The sequence below is a fragment of the Ornithodoros turicata genome, chromosome 8 (genome assembly GCF_037126465.1).
Source record: "Ornithodoros turicata isolate Travis chromosome 8, ASM3712646v1, whole genome shotgun sequence".
In the NCBI taxonomy this organism is placed as follows: Eukaryota; Metazoa; Arthropoda; class Arachnida; order Ixodida; family Argasidae; genus Ornithodoros; species Ornithodoros turicata.
This window is the reverse complement of record NC_088208.1, coordinates 24,480,105-24,500,784: the sequence shown is the minus strand read 5'-3', so window position 1 is coordinate 24,500,784 and position 20,680 is coordinate 24,480,105. Positions and strand designations below refer to the sequence as shown.

Genomic DNA, 20,680 nt, shown 5'->3' with positions numbered 1-20,680 from the left:
CGGCTTCTGTCCTAAGGACAGGGTACATTCTGCAGTGCATTGAAGGCCATTGGTGTGTTCAGTCTACGTTCATTTGAAATCTTATTTCATATACTGGACTCATTCATTAGGTGGACAGTAACTGTGCTTTATTACGCCTCTTGGTCATCTCGGGGTTGCATTTGTTCCGCTTTTCTGCTCTCTATTCTATTCATGTGGTCTGGAGTAGCCGCACCCGACTTTGTCAGGTCTCACATCTCCATATAGATTTTTTTTATATTTTTTTTTCAGTCAATCAACCAGGTCGAAGGGCCTACGAAAATATTTTTGTTTCGTTTGAGCAGAGAGCTGCATGGCGTGAAGTATATCTTGAACCATGGCGTTAGTCACCATTCATGGTCTAAGATGTTTCGGATCTAAGGATCAGGATCGGATCAGGGATCTAGAAGCGCGATAAAAGCCGCAATTTCCGCTTTCCTTCCCCCCCCCCCCTCAAGAGGCGCGGGTGCCTTCCATATAGGTATCTGCAAACATTGCGAAAAATTTCGCATTTGGCGAGGAAATTTTGTTAGACATTAGTGCCCCTTTAATTATCCTTTGTGCCTATATAACAAGCGGGATTCCTAACGCCTTCCGGCTTTAATGCCATCGGTTTCTTACACACCCGTCTATACTGTCTTATTATCTGGAACGACCCATTACAGCGGTAAACGAACGGTTGCGCCATCAAGTTCGTATAATGTTGAACAACGTATCAAAAAAAAAAAAAAAAAGGAAAAAGAAAAGAGAGAAAGTTTCTTCCAACCCGTTCCCTGCAGGACCGTAACTCTTAGCGTCTATCTTATAGCTAGCCTAGAAGAACTCGCCTCATAAAACTTAACAATCTCGGCGAAGAATTTGGGCGATGCACATTCTGAATGACTGGGAAGCGTCCCGGAAAACAAACACTGGAACCGGAACGCCAGATGTCGCAGTGCAGTCACAATAAAGCACCTGTTTCTGAGCGGAACCATTTACGAAAGAAGTGGACGGGGGCCTCGACCATAACGGACTCTTCGACGAATTGCTGACTTCATGAAGTGGAACGTTCCCATTGTATCCCGGCGTGCTTACTGCATGACCGGTTCTGATTGCTATGAAGCCATTCTATTACTTTAGTTCCGCGGGTGCTATACCGTTGTTGTTTGCCCTCTTCCACCTTCTGCTTATTTTACCCGGGGTAGTTGAAGCCAAAGAATGGAGATTGAGATAAGTCGGCAGGGCCGAGTAGAAGATGGAAGATGATCGATGTGCTTGACAATAGACATTGGACTTTTTCTTGCTCCCGCGTTCCTTTTTTTTATTATCTTTTCCCTCTTTTCTGTGAGAAGGAAGGTATATTGAATCACGTCGTCGCAAAGGGCTATAGGGTACAGAATACTAACTAGGGAAACTTCGGGGGCCGTTCATCTTTGTTCGCCAGCTCGAGTGAAACTTCGGCCCTAATATCGTGCGCACTAAGAGCGCACGAAATAAGCCAGCTATTCACCAGCTTCGTCCTGCCATAGGGGAGCAGCTCCATGTCCCATCAACTGTACCACAATGGTCTTTCCACGATCCAACACAAAAACATTTACGTGAGATGAGGTGTGGAGCAGAGTTGCGGAGTTTGAATGATTCTGGAATCATTCCAGATTTATCATATAGCCTGGAATGGAATTGGAATGGAATGACGGAAACTGTCCTATAGGAATGGGAATGGAATTGGAGTGGAATGGTCTGGGTGCTCCTGTGGTAGTTTTGATTTCAACCCCGTCGTTTCTGCCTATGCGCCCCTTTGCACAGACGCACCGACCTGCACACGGTCAAGAGCGGAAAAAATATTGTCGAATATTCGGCATCCTCCTTCATTTCTGCAAATAGGGACAGAGGGAAGCTCTTCCTCTAACAATGCTGGGCTAGCCAGTACAGGTACCGGTCTTTCTTCTTTCTCGTTTTTATTGATGGAATTAAGAGAATGGAACGGGGTTGCCGAGCCATTCCAGGAGTGGGAATTGACCACGCGCTTTTCCATTCCGAGGAATTGAAAGGAATATGGAATTATAGCAAATCTCCATTCCTGGGAATGGAGTTGGAATGGAATGGGTGACCCCATTCCGCAACTGTGCGTTGGACTATCTCGCCTGTAGCTATAAAACACCCCAATAATCACCATAAGAATAAAGTGGCTGTGTTGTCGTTTACCGCGTGTATCGTGGATAATTACGTTAAGATAAAGGAAGGGGCGCAGACAAGCATGCACTGCGTGCGACACGCTTTGTCTGAAATCAGCACCCTGTGTGGTTTATCCCATATCAAATTTCCAGGTGTAGCAAGATCATTTATATTGAGTAATAAACGCGTGCAACGTATGGTCTTTCTTTTAAATACAATATTGGAGCAACATTTCCGTGAGCAGCCAAGGAAATATGGCCTGCAGAAATACGGACAGGGGATTCCAGACACCCGTGTCGCAAGCAGTACATACTCAGAGAGGGACCTAGAGACAGGACACAATAAGGACGACGGACACTTGACGATTGTCTAGTGTAGTCCCTGTTGTTCCGTGTTTCTGTGTTCCGATTTCAGACAGTTGTATCTATTATTTTCCTCGCTGTCGTAAGATGTACAGACCCGTCCTGTCTTCACACAGGTCTGCAGTCTGTGTTCGGCACACAACTCTAATTCGGTGCAAGTTAACTCTCACGGTTCAACTCCGTCGACCGATCTAAAGACGCCTCTGATTGGCTTAGGCGTTTGCACAACGCCTCCGAGTCACAACGTAGTGCGGCCACATGCTTCAAACTGTTGTTTGTTCACTGAATACGTTGCGACAACACTCGTCGAAGATGGTGTATTTGAGAGCATGTTCGCATGTTTTCAAAGCAAACACGTCAAGTATCTTCGTTAACAAAACAACCGGTTTCCCTGGCGCCCGCCATCTTCTCGAAAGCCTCGCTCTCAATGCGCGCACTACGTTCTCCGACGTCTGTATAGTTGTTACGTTGCCTCTCAGTATCGTTCCTTGCGCAAAAGCAGTCAGCCTAGAAATCGTTGCTAACTCCATGCAGCAGCCTCTTCCGGAAGGTGTTGTGGAATGCGCGAGAGCTGCTGCCTTCCATCTCTATACGTCAGGTACGGCTAGCTGGACGTCTTCATTTCGTACTCCAAAGAATGGCCCACTCTTGAGGCGGAGCACGTAGCAATTGTTTTTTGGGGCCCTGCACCAACTTCCAGGTTGGCAGGCAGGCTCCGTTCCTTGCTCTGTGACTTCGCTTCTCTGTTTTTGTTTTTTTGTGTGTGTGTGTGTTTTTTTTCGTTTCGCCGTTTCACTTTCTCAGGTTGGATATAGATTTGGCTTGTATGATTTCCTTTCGCTTTGGTGTGTGCTTCTTGTGGTGAGTGGGGCAGAAACTCGAGGCCCTTGCGTTAGTGATTGGAGAAAGCCGAGCCATAGAGCGAGAAGAGAATGAGGAATGACGGAATACAACATTTTGTCATGAAGCTTTTTCGGGTGATATTTGTTCGTTAGCGTTGATGAGGCAGACGGTGAACAGTGTTCTGTTCGATCTGAGTTTGGTACTGGCATTAAGATAATGTCAAGTACACGGAAATGATGATTGGATTGAGTTGCAAAGAAAACTAATAATAAAGATAACTAATAATAAATAACTAAATATACTGAATACATAAATCGAGATTAACTCAATCAATAAGAAATGGACGATTTGAAAAGAGGAGAGGGTGGGATGTCACATGTGTGTGCGGGATCACTGTGTGTGACTGCTAAGCATGACATGACTACTGAGTGGACTTGCAATCATGTTGTAGTTACCTGTAATGTCAAAGAAATCGCTTAGCAAAATTTTAGAAAATCGTCTTTCCGCAACATGAACCTTTCGCAACGCGCAAATTGGTCAAAGCCTACTGTTCAATGCAGAATAATTTAGATTCCGTATATCCCCCTTTTTTTACATTCAAACTCAAATTCAATTTAGATATGGTGCCGTTCCAATAAGCTTGGCTTAGTACTTCACAATAAAGGATGCAAAAAACAAAAAACAAAAAGAAAAAACAAAGCAACCATGTGTCTGACTGCACCATCATCCTTTTCATTGTTGATTTCGCTGCAATTTCAACTGAACTACCGGACATGGAAACACCTCAATCACCATCATTAAAATAAAGTTATATGATTTACAATCGTTTCCCAAGCGGCACAATGTACTGAAAGTCGAGTGCGATAGGGGTGGACGGGTAGGTGGAAGGCCTTGAACAGACTTGTGAAACTAAAGAACATTGATAAGGCACATACCGTCCACCCCTATTGCACTCGACTTTCAGTACATTGTGCTGCTTGGGTTGCTTCGTAGATCACAAGGATAGCCAGACTATCCCTCACACACCGCGCAGGTTCCTTTGGATTCATTCAGTCGCTTTTAGAATTTTCGATTCCAATATACCGGCCCGCTCACAGGAACCACATAACGCATTCGATGATCCGCTTACAGCAAAGCTACGTGCACAGCATGTGTAACCAAATGCTAAAACACTGCCAGATTTCGAAGCGAGATTTATACGAATTCATTACAATTGCCCGGTCTTGCCATATGCAAACATTAATAGATAGCGTTCGCCATTCTGCTACAAATCAATACCCTGGTTGCATCGAACGCCAACTAGAATGGACACTGCATGTAATTTGCATAGCGCTCTAAACGTGTTTGCATGCCAGCATTCCCAACGTTGAGAAGAGAAAGAGAGAAAGCGTACTGCGCCTGTATGACGGCTTAGCGCGAAATCTAGGAAACATGCCCTTTGTATAATCTTCTTACAACTTTTCGCCGTGAGGGGGCGATTAGTAGGATTAGAAGCCGCAACACGATGCCACAATTAGAAGGTACTTTTGCGCCGCAGAGGCATAATTGTTTCGAAATCTCCGAGTGAAATTTAATGAGGGCGTCGGCGCTCTTCATACGCAACGCGCGTAGATTTTATTCAGAAACTTCTATTTCCTGAGCGGTATACCGAACAACTTTTCTTAATCCGTCGGAGGCTTTCGTTTAACGCAAGTACGTTTTGTCAGGCGCGTTGGGTCAGAGTTTTAGGTTTAGGTACAGGTAATTTTATGTTTGAGTTTAGTAAAGAGTCTAATCCAGCGCCTTTCGGAACGTGCGCAAGAAGCGGTATAGATATCTGTGAACATCAAATTCCTGGCCTCACTAAGCTTTGCTTCAGAGACTCCGACTTAGTGTCCCATTGGCCAACGCATTTCTGTTCAAGATATGCCCCCAACCTTCGTCGTTGTGCTCAGCGTCTGGTGTGCGTGAAGATTCGGAACATATTCTTCTCGAATGTACGCGGTTTCGAACTGCACGTTTGCAACTTCAGAGATCCCTGGACCGTCTTGATAGCCGACCCTTTGCCGTCGTGAAAGTGCTCTGCGAATGGCCTGCGATTCATCGTCAGGGTGCACAGCGCTCACTCATCACCTTCGTTAGGAGCATGGCAGAGATCTCGTCTTTTTAGACGGTTTTCTTTCTTTCTTTTTTCTTTACTAGACCTGGAGTAGCTTGTCCCGCAGTGAGCGGGCTCACGTCTCAATTTTTTTCTCCCATCATCATCATCATCATAATCAATTTCATTTTTTGTGCATAAAACACCAATTTGGTGTACGATATGTCCTCGTTATCTCCTATGAAACGAACTTTAACCATGTCCCTGTCTTTCTGGTCCCTCGTTTTTGTCAAGTGTTCCCACTAGTTCCGGATGTTTATCTCCCGGCCCCAACTACTGGGTTTTCTCCTTCTTTCTGTTTATTTCTTTATTTCTTTGTATTTATTTCGACTAACTGCGGCTATGTGGTCTGGGGTAGCCAGTCTGACTTTGTCGCGACTTAAATCTAGTCAAGTATCTAGTCTATCTAGTCAAGCTCAAGTATTTATCGAAAAGGACCATTTGAAATAGAAAATTATCCTGTGCATCTCCTAGGATACGGATTATGCAGCAGCTCGTAGGAGCAACTTGGGTATTTTATGTTGTTTTTCAAACCAAACCGACAACAAAGAACATGAAATGTGAAAATAAAGCATCCATGTTCTTGTCTTATGGTCATTTACACGTCCAGGCCATTGAATTAAATTATGCACAAATGCTATGAAATATTTCACAATATTTCGTGCCACTTCACATCTACTTTCTGCCTACAAAATATAAACGCTTCCTGTTCGCGCTGCTTTGTGTACACACCTTCCTGGAAAAACAAGAAACAACCTTATTTCGATGACGATTGCCCGGATGTCTCTTCCCCACAGGAGATACAGTACCCAATTTCCTCTCCTGGAAATGCAATCAATCGAATCGTTCATTACAGATTATTGATACATGAGAGCGCAAATAGAAGCGAAATAGGAAAGCCACCGCAGACAGTGCGCGACACACAAAACGAGGTATCGCCGAACACCGTGGAAAATATAAACTTTCATGACATTTTTTCGCAGAGACATTCACCGAGGAAGTTTGCGGCCAAAAGGGACGAAAGCCAACATCATTACAAGGATGGCCATCTTTTGTAATACCCCGAAATTCCACGTCGCCAGTCAGAAACCAACGCGTTTGTACACACATACGTCCTGATGAAAAATCCTGCGTCGACTCCGTTCGCACCTAAATCATTCTGCTCGAAGTGTTTTTACGCTTCACCCACTAGGTGGCGGTATTGGCAGATCCACGGTATATAACACCCCGTCGGTAGCCGCTGCGCTACCCCTCTGTGTTTGCCACCTCGGGCAAAATCCTGCTCTGTTTACCCGCGCCGAGACAAACTCTCTGCTTTGGAGGATGTTCGTGCCTCGTAGCACAATGCGCCATACGAGCTTTGGCCTGAAAAGTTTTGTAATGCTTGTTATTTTATCATTTTCCAGGTACTGACACTTCAAAAGGGGGAGTGGGTAATGTTGACTGATGGAGAGGAGGTTGCGACCGGGAATTAATGTAAGGGGGGGGGGGGCTGTGCCATACTGCGAACAAACACAAACGCTCTCTCTCTCTCTTTCTTTCTTTCTCGGGCGCGCACACACACACCGCTCATTTCCGCCTTTGTACTATCTGTTGTTCGGCAGTGGTGAAAGCTTTAAAGTGAAAGGACGAGATAGGAAGGATAGCGTGTGGGAAGAGGTTGCTTGTGTGGCCCTCGGATAAGCGAGTTTGTAGCGTTATTTGATTAATGACTGTGATGCCTGAGGTGATCACAGGGTCTCGAAATATCCGTGTTTGGATAGTACGAGAGCTCGATGTTTCGAGCGGCTTACTCTTCTTCTTTTTCTCCTTTTTTTTAATGGTTTAGAGGCAAAGCTATCTATCACAAACGGTGCGCTGTAGTAACTACAAAAATTCGTTTTGACTTATGGATGGATGAGCGTGTTTCTAAATGGTGATATCTCCGCAGCACACGTGGTGTATTTATCAGTGAAGCCAGAATGGCAAAAATAGTGAACTCGATATATAACGAGCGTCAGAACATCAATGCCCATCATGTTCAACAGATGCCGCTTGCGTCGCCCCGTCGTGTGAATGTGTGTGCGAGTGAGAAAACATGTAACAGTGAAAGTGGAGTGAGTGAGCGAGTGAGTGCATGTGTTTGGCCCTTCAAATGATGCACCATTGGAGGTCACTGGAGATGCGTGTTAGCTTAGCTCAATTGGTAAGAGCCCTGGACCGGCAATCTAGAAGATGAGGTTCGAGTCCTACAGCTGGCATATTAAAGTCATTTATTCATTTGTTTATATAGGGTGTAGGTACATATATAATTTATATATGTATGGTGTTACCTTATGGTAAAGTGCGCAATAAAAAACAAGTTTCCATCTTGAGGATGCTGTATTCCGGATTATTCAGCCAACCCTTTCAAAAAAAAAAAAAAGGTTTCAGCGACATGACCCTCGTCGATCGGTGTGTAATCATATTTGAAAAGGCAGGGGTCATTAATGTGCGGAAACTTTGCTGAAAAAGACTTGTGTGCGGTCGCCGCGTGCCTGCAGCGAGGGCTCTGCCACAGTAACACTAAGTATGTGGGAAAGCACGCTTTCCGTGTACGCCGCCGTCGTTCGCACATACTATTTCAAGTACTTTGCCGTCACGTACTTAAGAAGTACCCAACGCAAGCACATGGTAGCAATGATTATTTTACTACTGCTAACAAATCAAATAAAATTTGAAGTTTAGCATTGCACTTTATGCTTTTCAAACATATTATATTTCAAAAAGCAGCCAGGGGTGCTCAGAATTGCGTAGTCCCTGTTGTCTTGGGTATTTTCTTTTTTTCTGAAATCATGCCGCCTTGCACATTATACTCTGAGATTAGTACCAGAACACTCCAGATAGAGAAATCAGGAAACTGTAATACCTTGCACTAGCACAGCACAGCTGCGTGATTGTCCGTGTGCGTTTAAATGCAAATTATGCCACTTCGTTATGTTCACGTTCACCAGTAAGCAGCAACATGCAAAGCTTCAGAACAAGCACTTGGCAGAAATGCTAAAGGTTTGCGAAAACATCAAAGCGTAATTTGTTCTTACTTTTTGCTGACACAAAACAGTGAAGCGCTATATGTGATACCAACTAAATTTACAATGCAGTTGATGAGTATAGGTATACTTCGAAGTGTATTTTGCTTTAAATACTTAAGTACATCTTGCAATACTATCTACTGTGCTTAAAGTGCCAGTGATATGCCGGGTGCTGGGTGCTTTTCGTTTAAGTACAATTACAATTACGGCATTTTACAATTTTGTGGCACTCTGATCATCTCGTCGGATGTTTCGCTAATTGTCCCTCGGCTCCTAGCGTTGTATATAGGAATGATGATGATTGTACCATATCACGACGGTCCACAACCGTCTATTTAATTTTATTACGCCTAAGTCGACTTAAGTCGGTTTTAAGTCGACTTTCTCAATGACGATTCATTCATAGTTACGTTAATCGTACACCGCATGTTTACAGACCGCGGAGCAACATCTGATCGACGAAGTGTTTCGTTTCCTCTACTCGCCTCTAAAGCGCATGCGCCATCGCACCATACTAAAGCAGATAAGAACAGAGAAAAAGTTAAACAACGAGCTGTCTGTCGTAAAATGTGCGTAATATTCGAGAAGAAAAAATAAATAAATACAAACAAGGGCACTGTAATGCGAACTGCGCGCTTCAGCGAAAGTGGTGCGAAACGGGCGGGGGAGTCTCTAAAATTGCTTTCCTCCTGAAACAATAGCGCTCGGAATTTCGGAGACATAAATCAAGCGAAATTGCGTATTCGGGCCCTCCGGTGATACTGAGCGGCCGCGGTGCAGAGCCAGAAGAAGCCGTAACAAAGAGGATCCCTATCAGCACACTCTCTCTCCTAGCTTTGTGTCGCTGCCACGAGAACGGAATGTGGGCAGCTCGAAATATAAGCGGTTGCTAATCGGTGTATGGTACCGGCCACGCGTATCTGACGCTCTCCGCAGCGCAGAGAATCGTGTGAGATTAGGTGCAGGGAGTTGACTTTGGTTGCTGGGTTTTGTCTAAGCATGTTCGTAAATGTGCCGCTTTTGGCTGTGTCCAGTGGAATATTACTGCGGTTCGCTTCATATGGCAGGGCAGGGTATGGAACTTGGCATTAAATGGTATACTTATACTGTCGAACAGCAATAACACCACCACATGCTTGTTACGTTTAAGGAATAGTCACTTTTAGAGTTAACGGCAGAAAGCTTCCGTCGCTTCAGACCAAGCGCATCCTTGCCCGCGCATTAAAGAGCCGAGAGCTCGGCAACTTCCTAGCTGTAACGCTATAAAAAACGATGAGACGATGTGGAAAAAAAGTATGACACTGTCTGTGCAACTTGACAGATGTTCTAAATTATTCTTGATTTTAATTTATTTATTTTTTTACTTTTCCTCGTGAAAGTGAGTATCAGGTGCAAAAGGGAGAAATTCCTGACAGAGGCACCTGACCCTCTACAGCAATCGTATAGCGATACTTCCAGACAGGTATGACAAACTACAAATTCTAAACAGCAATCAGACCGCAATGTGCCAGTAAGATGCAAAAACAAGGAATACAGATATCCATACCAGTCAATACCTGGCACACATAATACGAGCAAGTGTCACATCTTTCTAAGTCTGGTCATATCTGTCAAGTCATAAGTGAAGTTCCGTACGCGGGCTGCGCACTGAAGCAATCCTACCTCAAAAACAAAATCGCCTACTGGAACTATTCCTTGCCGCCTGGACAGATATGAACCCCGACACTGAAGGCGCGAAAAATAGCCCATTTTCGCAACCCGACGCATTTCTCTTACGTTTCATCGCTGTCGACGTTCCGCAGCCGCCCTTCCTGCTGTACACTTTACTTACTTCGCGCCGCGGTCAGCGAGTGCCGTAGGAACATTGGGCCTCTAACAAGAAGAGGAATATCGCTGGCTCTACCCCATAACGGGCTCCTACTCCCAGGGGGTCGATGCCGTCCGTGCCCAGCTGGTAAGCGAATTTATGTTGACACGAAAATTCCGATGGCGAATCGATAAAAGAGCAGCAGTCAGGGCATCAGCCAAAAAAAAAACAAAAAAAACTTTTACTTCTTCCGATAGTCGTTTTTATTTCCTCTCTTTCCCCTTCTGTGGTTTTGATTTGGATGAAGACGGAAAGGAACGGGCCCCGGCTGACAGCGGACGCCGATCGATGCTCGTTGCGCGGGTCAAGCTGATAATAAGCTGCTGTTCAATAATTCGCCAATGGGTTGGAAAGGAAGAAGTTTGGAAGGGTGGCTTCCTGCTGTTTGCGGGTTGTTAATGGGCGGAGCTTGGATGCATGTGGGAGAGGGGGCGCGAAGGTGCGGGAAAGGAAGGTTAGGAAAGGGAATGGGGTTGTGTTTGCCCGGGATAGAGGGTTCCTCCTCCTGGTTCAAGGTTGGCCGCGGTATCTCCGAGACAGTTACGGCTAAAAATGCGCTTTACATTTTTGTGGGGGAGGGGGATATGTTTATTAAGAAAAAAAAGAAAGGAAAGGTTAGCCAGGCAAAGAGCCGGCTTGCTATTCCGAAAAAAAAAGGGGGAAGGGGCAAGCGAAAAAGAAAAGGAAGGAAAAAGAAAAAGGGGCTTACAGGTAATGCTTGTGGTCTGCAACTATACGATCGTATAGTACTTTCTCCTCCATAATGTTTTTCGCCACGAAACAACGGTACAACTGGTACTATTTTTTATTACTTCTTGGAATTGTACTGCTTCTTCACTTTTAAAAACAGAACTTCACCGCATAGCTTGTTTTAAAAGATAAGAGCAACAAGAACGTGTACTGTCGGTGAGTGAGGAAAGATAACAGGTGCGCTGAAAGTTTAGGGGTGAAAAGGGGTTCACCCTTTATAGTTTTTTTTTTGTTTAAAGATCCGTGTTAGCGCCGAGAAACAACGGTGGCTATGCGCGGCGTACAGATGTGGAAAGGTGGAGAGAGGACAGCTAGAAAGAGTGGGGGACAGTATGCGTCCTGGGCGGACTTCAGGGGGAACTGTGCCGACATTCGTCTGGAAAGTCTTCGGAAAACCCAGGGAAAACCTCCGGCAGCACGTACGGTGCGGGGACTCGAACCCGCGTCACCTCCCAGTCTCGGCGTGGAAAGCGACCATCCTACAACCACTATGCCACGGTAGCACCTTTTATGGCCGCACGTCTTTATTCCTTATGCCATAGGTGCATCAATCAATCAATCAATCAATCGATCGATCGATCTTTCAATCAATGGATCCGTAGCTGGTAGTGCCTTGCGTGCAATTTTTGCGGCAAATCATCTGCTTCTTTCCCTGTTTTCGGCGACCGTTCAGGAGCTGGTCCTCCTAACACCGTTGTTTCGCAGATCTATATAGTAGTGATGCAAGACTATCGATAGCCGACTTTGACAGTACTGCCGATACTGTAAAAACTGTCGATTCTTGACCATCGATAGTGTTGAAAAACTATCGGTAGTTTTACGATAACGGACTATCGATAGTACTATTCTACTATCGACAGCTAGACTTGGTTCTCACTATTTGGTCCCTGGCCACATCCAGCCAACCAACGCTCTGCCCTCAAAGCTCTCTTCACCTTTCTCGATACCATAGAGCTTCGATCCTTATTGCGAAGGGGCCGATTATTTCATTCCCCGCATCACCACCAGCAATGGGTAGAGTACTATATCGCCCGTGGAGATGAAACTCCCCTTTCATCATCTTACAATAATGTTGTTGTTTGGTTCTCACTATGGATGCTTTCGTTCCCGTCCTCGTTTCCTCACAGGCACAGTGACAACGAAAACAGAATCACGTGCCAGTCAAGTTCTTTCCGCTTAGCTGTAATGTATGAATGATGCGCTGCAAGCAGCGAAAGAAGATGCTCATCATAAAATCGTACGCAATCATGAGACTACAATGCCAGTCACTTCAGTGGAGAGAGTGTCATGTGACCTTGCGGTCGATTTGAGCGGTGAACATCGAGGGAAAGCTGCTCGAGTTGTATCGTAAAACTTCTAGGAGTGAGGCATTTTCTTTTTCTATTTCTATCCGCTCCCCGATAGTTTTCCGATAGCCCACTATCGATAGCAACGATAACACTATCGACACTTTTCTTACTATCGACAGTCGACTATCGATTGTCTACTATCGCTAGTCTATCAGTAGTCGACTATCGATAGTGCTATCGATAGTTTTCTTACTGTCGATATGATGATGATGATGATGATGATAGGAGAAAAAAATTGAGATGTCGATAGTTGGATTCTCATACGACTATCGTTAGTATCGATAGTACTATAGATAGTTTTTCATCACTATAGATAGTCATTTTTTTAAATAACCGACAACGCTTTTTTTTTACTCGTACCTGCCCAATTATACCAAAATGCAATTTCCTGTTTTCAAACTTTCTGGTTACATACCAGCCGTTGTACATCCGTAGCTATAGCCTATTCTTGGCATCTAAGGCCTCTAAAATTGTTCATATTTACTCCCAACCGAAAACCTACAAACAGTTCACAGATATGTGTCTCATGACATTCTACGTTGCGTGTGACAGTTGATATATTATGGCTCCATATCTCACAGCCACGCACGACGAAAATCCTCTGCCTCGAAAACATGCACAATATCCCCCACTCGAGGCATGCGCTGTCTTCTGTCCGTTTCATTACCCTAATTGAGGAGATTGACCCCTGGTAGTTTGATAAATTTCCTGCTGACATTCTTGCGAGCAGCGGCTCATTGTTAGAGGCGCGGTCTCCAACAGCCTCATCTAAACTTATCTTGGTAATTGGCTCCACTCGATGGATATACTACTTGACTCGAGAACAATGGGTGAAGACTATGAGGGCTGAGCTTAATTATTCCTTCTTTCCACGTTCCCCCCTGACCCGGATTCGACGGGAAGAAAATTTAATACAGAAGATAACGTTGCAATGTCGTGTTTGCGTCGAAGTGCGAAGGCTCAATAGTGAGCTCGTGTGGGCATCTTGGAGTATACTTGTTGTTATACCCTCTTAACACACACTCTTAAAAATGAGCCTCACCACATAGCACGCTCCTAGCCAACCATCATCCCGAATGACAACGTTCTCGCCCCTGATTTGTTGAAAACGGGAGGCGGAGCCTATTTTGTAGCCATTATGCACCTGCATAATGCTACAAAATTGGCTCCGCCCCCTGTTTTCAACAAATCATGGGCGAGAACGTTTTCATTCGGGATGATGGTTTTATCGCCCGTTTCATGAAGGCGATCCGCCATCTTTACTGAGGACCTTCTGATCTAACCGGCGGCACAGTCTCATGGCCGCACCGCGTAGTGCCTGCATGGGGGGGGGGGGGGGGGAGGCAGACCGTCTCTCCAGTCCCTCAAGCCTAGCCTCAATCTGACCTAGCCTCACTAAAGTGAGGTGATTGAGCACAATTCAACGACCCTACCGCTTACAAGATGGCAAGTTTCGAATCCGTTAGGCTTAGCATTCCCGTGTTTCTCCTGCGCTAGAAGTGCATCAGATGGGGTTGTTGAAATTTATATAGGAAAAAAAAAAGTTCTGGTCCACAGAATTTTATAATTCTTACATTTATAGATTCCGTATATGACCTTCTTTCACTTTATGCAATATTTAACTTCCAAACGCTTTTACTAATTTTTAAAAACGATCGAGTGGTCCCGATACGGAACTACACCCCGACTAACTTACTATGCGCAGGCATAACAAGGAATCCCGGTACTGTTTTCGCTTAGCATGCACGGAGACAGGAAGCCATTACAGGATGGCGATGGGGCGACGCCATAAACCGACTGCGATGGAAGTTTCCTTTTTCACTTGTTTGTTTTTCTCTCACCCTTTGGGTACACTGCTGTCCCCCCCACCCCACCTCTGACCGTGTCCGTTAATGGTTGCGCCCCGCGAGCATCTCACCGATTACTCACGGTTATAGTACTGAGGCACGCGACGGCCCATTAAGGGACCGTCTCACAATTTGCTTCGGCGAACACCATCCTCAGAGACGGTGTCGCTGGACTATGCGCGGGAGTGCCTCCGAGTCAAAAATCGAGCTGGTAATGGTTCATTTACTTTAACTCGTCCTGTGCGCTTTAACATTATTACAGTATACAGAGAGGGCTACGTGTTTGTTCACCGGTACTGGAGCTCGAGCGATGTCTCGTTGGGTCGTTAGACAAAAAAGTAATGGGTAACGAGAGTGGCTGACCTGCTAGGAGCCTTGGACAGTTTGTCAAGACTTTCACCTCAGAATCAATGGTAATGCTGGGCAGACGAGCGGTCTATAGCTACTTGAGCTTCTCCATTTGAAAGTCATGTTCGGAACGGGCACAAAACATGTCGAAGAACGGGCTGGAAGAATGGGGAACTCGAATGTAATGGATCTCCCAACCAAAGTGGCAAGTTTCCTCACTCATCGGCAGTAAATGCATTCGTCGTTGTCGCTGACGTTTGAAACGAACTAAGTGTGCTCAATATAGTCACCACCACATCACAGAAAGTGATATATGGGAAGCAGGAGGATAGGAGGAGAGGCCTTTAATTCGCCGGGTGGCAGACCAACATCTCCTTGCGTTTATTTTCAAATGCAGTCCGTTCCCTCCTTTCATTGGGATGGTTCCTGTGCGTGGTACAAACACATCGCGGCTGGACAGCTGTGACATTTCAGACGTGTCGCTTTCTATGCGTAGCTTATTGCAATGCACATATGTCTGCGGAAGCGCCACACGTCACGGCTTCCCACGTCACAGCTTGACGTCACGGCAAATGGGTCTGTGAAGAGATGCCAGCGTATCTGCTGCACCTCTGCTTGGGATGGTCAGTATTGACTAAATAAATAAAGAGAAAAAAAAAACACCTCAACAACACATTCAGTATTCCATGAGGAATACTTTTAAACGTCCTACTTCGTGGCTTTCAATAAATGTACGTATTAACCAACAACGACAGTGTATAGAGGATGACTAGAGTTCGTCATGCATTCGTCATCATGTATTTCTCTCTCTCTCTCTCTCTCTCTCTCTCTAGAGTTCGTACACAACGAATTTTTAGAATGCGTTCTAATAGGTACCCCCCATGTTGCTCCACAGATTAACAACCACACCGACATAAATCGATATAATGTTTCGTGCCCTTTCCTTTCCCCCCTGTTTCTATTTGCGCTTTCTTCTGCTTCATCCACTCTGCCTCTTCCCGGTTTGTTTCTTTGTTTGTTAGTATGTTTTTTCTCGTTTTTCTGGCTGTCTTGTTCGACCCACAAACGCGGTTTGGACTGATTAGTCCTGACTGGGTCGGGCTAACCTCTCCATATTTTTCTTTCATATCCAGTCAGGACAAACCTCTCCATATTTTTCTTTATACTGAATCCAATTCAGTGTTTGGTGCGGCGTAAAATTGCATATTTCGTCACATTTCTTCCTGATCGGCATATGTAATATGACGGTTGCATATTATGTCATATCTTCTTCTTCTTCTATCAATCAAAAGCCACTAAGAAAGACTGGCCAGGATTACGTGTACTGATTACAGGCAAATTATGTGTAACATTACTGTACCATTACCGTTATTACCAGGTCAAAAGGGCGTATAATTACGTCTGTGCGGTAGTAATGAGACGTAAGGCAAGGTTAGGCGCGGGTCCTGACGTATATATGTGACGTATGACGACTACGCATGAACAAGTGAGTATGTATGTACGTAGGAATGTGCGTACGTGAAAATGTATGAGAGGAGCGAGAAAGTCCCTGGAGGCGGTTGCAGAGCACAATGTACGACACGAGACCCGCTGCAATAGACCTATTACAGAGCGCAGTATGGGATGCTCCGAGAGACAGCACTGACGCTAACGAAAGCGGGGCCCCTAACAAACGCAAAGGGGTGCAGATATACCTCTTGCGGAGTTGGCCAAAATGAGAGAAGAGGAGCAAAAAGTGTTCACTTGTCATATTTCGGCGTCATTTCAATCTTCTGCTAACGTTTGTCGTTCTCTTCTTTTTTCTTCTCTCTCTTTCTCTCTCTCTTCGCCACTGCTAACGGTATTCCAAAAGGGAGCCCAGAATATATGGGGCCTTGGCCTCTCTCGGCGGCTCTGAACAACAACTTTGCACCTGGCGGACCACAAGACTGATGATCCGCATGCAGTTAGCAGGATTCGCATGTGACCGTCGGGCGAACGCAGACGAGGCAAGGTTTCATGAAAGTCCACTGGACACCGAATGCGTGTCGGACCTTCGCAGATTCTGCCAAAAAGCTTTGGCCACACGACAATCATAGACGACATGTTCGTTTGATTCGGGGTGCCTGCAAAAGGGGCACATAGAGCGCCGCGCGCATATTTGTAAAATCGTCTATTGTTTCTGCACGATGCTGGTGTCTTATCCTTGCTAGGCCGCTCAATACGCGACTCATCCACGATTACGAATATTTCACAGAGGTCGCGGGCCTTTGCGTACAAGAAGTCACACACTTTGAACAGCACCGGATAGAGTGGGACCTTCAGTATGGTGACGGTGTTTGTGATTTGTAAACTGCGCATCGGCATGTGGGGCAAATGACGTCACTTTAGTACTGTGTGCTAGCCTGCGGGACGTGAAGTGGAGCGTACCTATCCGTCCTTTTTTTTTTTTTTTTCTCTCCTGCCATCACGCTTAGCGTCGTTATATCACCGCGCGTCTGCCACTAGGATTGATGACATGGCAAATTGCGTATCTCCCAGGTCTGCAATTCCCATCCCAAGCTACAGCAGCGAGTATAGATCGTACATGAACCGCACGTTATTGGCGTAATATCCCCGTACGCGGACGCTCTACGTAGCATGACCCCCGCGTGGTCGCCACATGGTCTTCCAGCCATCCCCCTCGCTACCAGCGGGGCGCTTGGTCACGGCAAGCTCTCGAAATAGCCTTTTCATCGAGGAAGAGCAGCAGCAGAAGAGAAATGCTGCTCCAAAGAAACGCGGAATGTTTCACCTGCACGGAATACTATGTGGCTATAGAATATACTGGTCACGTTACGTCTAAAGTATTTTTGTCTGAATGTCTCTATTCACGACCTTTACTGTTAGGTGTGGAACGCTGCCATTGCTGCTTTCTGAAATTGTTCCGTTGGATTTATTTGAAAACGTGACAATATCAACTATAGTTTTCACACAAGGTCGATACAGGTTATGTCTAGAAAGAGAAAAGATGAAGGGGAGGATACATGTATGAGACCAAAGAGAAAAAGAGAGGAAAGGTCAGCCAAACGGCATGTCGGCTTGCTATTCCGCAAAAAAGAAAGAAAAGAACAAAATAAAAATCAATAAAAGTAAAATAAAAATAAAATAATTTCGAAATAAAGGATAAACTAACAAAAGGTGAAAGCAACATAAGATAGATTAAAGACAAAGATGACTTTAAAAAAATAAAAGATGAGGGTAATGCGTACGACGTTGAGAGGTGAGGGTGGAGCACTGAAAAATGAGATGGCACTACTTGAGTTCACAGGCTGTTCATGAAGGGGGTTTTGCACTTGCAGCCGAGTAGCCGGCTTGTCCTAATCACTTATATACGAAAGTATGGTGAAATATAATGAAAGTAAATTGATGTGATGTGATAGAGGACGAAAAAAAAAAAGGGAGGACTTAAGTCACGACGATGTCAGACTGGCTACTCCAAACCACTTAGCCGCAGTTAGTTGAAAGTAAATTGATACGCATGCGTGTACCTACATGTGTGGTAAAGAAGGGGAAAGTCAACTATTAATATATGGAAGGCGCTCCGATGTCCACAAGAAATTTCACCACGCATCGGAACGCTTGTCTGTTTAGCTCTACCAGCCAGATCCGCAGTAGCTTTCTCAATCGATCTATCGGCCTATCGGTCAAACGCTCTCGAAGAAATTCAAATCAGTGGGCCCAACTTAGCTGCTTGTCGTCATTATCGTTCATAAACAAGTAAACGACATTCAAACTATTTGCCTCGTATTGCGAATCATCAATTCCGCTAGACATACTACACCTTTGTATTAGGTTTTGTTCGGTGCAGAAAGGAGATACGAAGTAATTAACTTGAGTTCTTTCCAATGCTGGCGAGCTGAACGATAAAGGGGAAAGGAGGGTAGAAGATAACGCAGTCGGGGAGGAGGCAATGAGAAAGGGAAGTCAACAACGACGCCAAGATGAACCGATAAAGCTAGAGGGGCTGTGATGTGTCTTGTAAATTCAATTATAACTGGAACGAAGTGCAAACAGAAGCTTGTAGCACAGCTCAGTCGAACAGTGAAGCAGGCCGTGAAATGCGGCGAGATACAGTTGAATACGGAGCGCAAACAACACGTACGAGCCCTTTTTATTGCTTCTCAGGCACTGAGGCACTCGTGCCAGTAACAACCATGTACGGGACAACTCCAAAGCGAACTGATGGCAAAGTGCTTTATGGGTAATGTTGTGCGTAGCTGCACTACTAGTTGTACCGGTACGTATTCGCTTCATTTTTCTTTTTTGATTCCGTGTTAGCACCGCGAAACAACTGTGGCTATGAGCGCCCTACAGATGTGGACAGATGGAGAGAGGGCAGCAGGAAGGAGTTGGGGGGGGGACAGGACATTTTTCAGTAGCGGAGTAGCGATGGCGTTACATTTTGAAATGTTTGCGGAATAAGTATTTTTGTTACAAACTTGGGGTAGCGGCGATGTTTTCCTCCGCTACCGCCACTTTCCATAACAATTGAATAATTCAACGGAATGAAATTAAACGGAGTAATTTACTGAACTGAATCAATAATTTGAGTAATAAAAACGAACTGGAGGGGGAAACAAACAAGGCACCCATAAGTTTGTCTTTTATATTAACTTTTCACTTAGCAGACGTGTTTGGCGATCCGCTTTGATTTCAAATGCTCTCATTATTTAAGCTCCACTGAATATAGTGAAAAGCAATGCCATTCCCGTGTAATATATCAGAATCGATCCAGTTGCAGTGTTTTTTGCATGTATTCGTGTACTTTTCGGCTCTGGGGCAATGGGGTTACTTTTTAGAACTAAAAGTAAATGCAAAGGTTCGATATGCACGTTGATGATATCTTTCAGACGTTTTTTTTTTTCAACTTTACTGTTCGTAGCTCGTAAACAAAGCATTGTGCGGCTGAAACGAGCGCACACGGCTGTATCGAAAACGAGACAACCTGTTTCATCACGTGACGTCATATACAGATGTGGGTGAAGCGTTTCCGTCAAGGGTAATCTATTTCAGTGTGATGTAGTGTTATCAATGTAGACAACATTCTTACTGGAATAATAGCAACAGAGCTGACATACAATATTTCCTTCTTAGTCCTTTTTTCTTTTTCTTTCTTGTTTTAGCTGGGGAGAAAAGACACATGAGAGACTGTGATGCAACATTAAAAAACAAACCCAAGCATACTTGGAAAGCCTTTATTGTTAAAAACCGGTATACTTTTCTCTCAGTATACGGCAATGTCTCCTAGTTCAGCGAACCGCTTTTGTATTTATGTACACATTTTTATCACACTTCCACACTTTGCCGTCGCATATAGTAACGTTTCTGACATTTCTAGTTCAGCAGAGGAAGCGTAATTCTTCTTAGTGAAGCAACCTATTTCTTGCACATGAAAGCACTGCATTGAGCCAGGTATAACAGCCTCTCTGTCGACGTGACAATGCCACGTGTAAGTGATACACCTACCAGGAGAAAGGCATCGCGACCTGTTAGTTTTAAACGGCATTTCCGTCCTCGTGCGTCACATCATTCTAAGCAAGTTAAATGAAAGTACGTCAAATAAGTGCCAAGCTCTCGTTCCATTTCACATAAAAGCACTGGGGCCGAACAGAAGAGCGCACGAAATGGCACGCACAAACGTACGACGGCGAACGGGCCAGATTCGACGTAAAATTTTTTTAACCGGCTGCCTCTTTTATGAGCGCTAGCCGGCCATACGCACGACAGTATCCTACCTTTTTGAGATTCTTTGCAAAATTATTTTCCTGTCTCTCTTCTTATTTTTGTTACTTTTGCGCATTTTACGTTTGCCAGAAGTGAGGCTAACGCGCAGCTTTTAAACGTGTCTTAGGCATGTTTAATGAAGTTTGTTTTTACGTTATTGTATGGGGCGCATAAACGGCATTTTTTTTTTAGAAAAAATTCTTCCCGGTT

The 20,680-nt window shown here is 44.9% G+C and overlaps 2 protein-coding genes across 7 annotated transcripts in view; one reads left to right on the top strand and one right to left on the bottom strand.

Moving 5' to 3' along the window:
- LOC135366738 (leucine-rich repeat-containing protein 15-like) overlaps window positions 1-20,680 on the top strand; it is a 584,634-nt gene that overhangs the window by 213,607 nt on the left and 350,347 nt on the right. The gene's annotated exons all lie outside the window — the stretch shown is intronic.
- Window positions 1-20,680, bottom strand: part of LOC135366740 (slit homolog 3 protein-like) — a 94,272-nt gene that overhangs the window by 25,794 nt on the left and 47,798 nt on the right. The gene's annotated exons all lie outside the window — the stretch shown is intronic.